The 2342-nt window shown below is 34.5% G+C and overlaps 1 pseudogene; it reads right to left on the bottom strand.

The window, feature by feature from the left end:
- Positions 1–631: 631 nt before the first annotated feature.
- LOC114416124 lies at positions 632–1820 on the bottom strand (annotated as a pseudogene).
- Between the last annotated feature and the right edge of the window lie 522 nt (positions 1821–2342).

Here is a 2342-nt window from a genome sequence, read left to right as displayed (position 1 = left end):
CCATAGACATTAAGCTGTATATGCCAAGTTCTAATATTTATTTTCTCTTCTTTGGCTTTTGGTTGCTTCTCTGCAGCAGATTTAGTTGCAAGGCGTAGGGAGTACCTCTACCTTGGTGGTTTGCTTTCTTCTGGGCTGTCCATTCATCAATTGCACTCTTCAAGTTTGAGGTAACTAGCAAATAGCAATGCTATTCTATTCTTTTAGTGTGACTGATAAGCTATATTATTAATAGAAACATCATGTATTAGATATATTCTATTCTGGATAATAAGCAAGTAAACCCTAATGTTGAATGATCCCTTGGTCCAAATGACTACATAAATCAATATGAATTAGAGCAATATACTACTGACATAGTACATAAACAAGTCTTATTAGCATTAGGTATAATTTATGTACTGCCCCTTTGTTTATGTACTACTGACATAGTACATAAACAAGTCATATCAGCATTAGGCAAAATTAACCAGCCTTCATTCCAAGAAAGAAAAAAATAGAAATCAACATATAGACTTGGAACCATAATACCTTCTTTTCCAGGTTATAAACACCTTGATACCCCCCACAATATTTTAATGGAATCAAGAATTTCTGAATTAAGCACAGGAAAAAAAACACTTAACACTCCCTAGATATAACTAAATCCATATTTTGGGAGTGCCCCCAGCCTGCGAGGTTTGGCATCTTCTGCAGTAGGACTTACAAATGGATTAAGGATAATCCATAAATACACTGTGCCACTCTCAGTACGAAACTAACAACATAAATAATATAAACAAATCCACATTAGCTCCCCATTGCCTCTCACCACAATAAACAATGGTCAACCAGGAAAAAAAGGATACGAAGAAGATTCTGCTTCTCCTTGAAGATTATGATGGGGCTCTTTCTTTGATAATTGTGGTCTAGTCTTCTCCCTATATCCAATAAATAAATTACAGCCCACAAGTCAAATAATTAAGATGAGGATTCTTTATAGGTATTCTTTCTTCAACCAATATACGATGAAACATTCAAACATAAATGCTAAGCATAACATACATTCATTTTTCATAATGTGTTGCATTAGAGTTTCCTGGGTGCTGAAAGTGTAAAAAGTAAAAACTATCAGGAAATGCCAAAAGTTAAATTTTTTTTCTACTCAAAACCAAAATGTAAAAAGGAATAAAGCCACAACTATTTGAATGCTTGACCACCTATGTCGAATTCCATAAGCAAACAAAGATATCAACAAAGTTAACCTTGGACAGTCGAGCCTGCTTGTCATTGAATCATCTATTTTTAAAAGGCTGTCTTGGCTGAGAGTATGAAGCAAAAGTACCATTTGAAATAGAAGATGCTACCTCTTCATGTTTTTCCGTCTTTGTTCTTTTTAATTGAACTTGCATGACTGCCTCTGGGGCTTGGTGGCTTTGCATTGTTATTCTTGGCAGGACCTTTTGCTAGTTTTAATTGCTCCATCTGAGAAAATACATGAGAAGAGATACTCGATTTCAATAATATTAATACATTAATTAAACCAATTCAAGGAAAAAATATCCTCTCACCTTAGACATGGTGACATTGTTCATATATATGTTATGGTTTGATCCTTCCTTGATTTGATCATTGGAGGAATAATCACTTGCAGTGCTATCATACTGGATGAAATTTTCAAAATTTCCATTTGTAGCTGCAGTTCCTATAATTTTGGTAACAACAGGGTCTACATTGGAAGCAATACCATCTTTTTTAGAAATAGACAATTCATCATGAACACCATTTTGGTGAACTTCTTCAAGTTCATGAGCTGGCAAAAGGTTGCTTGGATCCATCATTCAAGCCAACTACAGGTTACATGGAACCAATGACCAGCAACTTAGAGATAATCTAACACGAGTGAACAATTTTACCCTTCATATGTTGTTAGTTTGAAATTTTCATCTTCTGCCTTGTTTGCCAGAATGATTTCAAAAATTATCTAGAAAATCCTCATAATTTTCTTCATTATCCAAAGAACCAAAACAGATTGTTTTCAATGTTTCTAGAACCAAAATTCTTGAGCCTTTGTATCTAATGGAAAGGTAACTCACCCACTTGATATGTAAGAACATCATGGTAGTTTATGGCAAGGTAACTTACCCATTTGAGTGTTTAAGAAATCTTTTCGCTTAGACCAAATCTGCGAGCAATTTATGAGCATAAGTTTATGCTCGTTTGTATTTAACAACAATGCAGCTAGGAATAGAAGCAACACAATGTATTGCTTCTTTTGACATTGTAGAGTACGACATTAAAAACTGTTAAAACTAGGTGGAACTGGTTAAACCAAAGCTGTGTACACGTGCAGTTCTACAGTG

This window comes from Glycine soja, chromosome 6 (genome assembly GCF_004193775.1).
Source record: "Glycine soja cultivar W05 chromosome 6, ASM419377v2, whole genome shotgun sequence".
In the NCBI taxonomy this organism is placed as follows: domain Eukaryota; kingdom Viridiplantae; phylum Streptophyta; class Magnoliopsida; order Fabales; family Fabaceae; genus Glycine; species Glycine soja.
The sequence above is the reverse complement of the archived record's forward strand: the minus strand, read 5'-3'. Positions and strand labels throughout refer to the sequence as shown.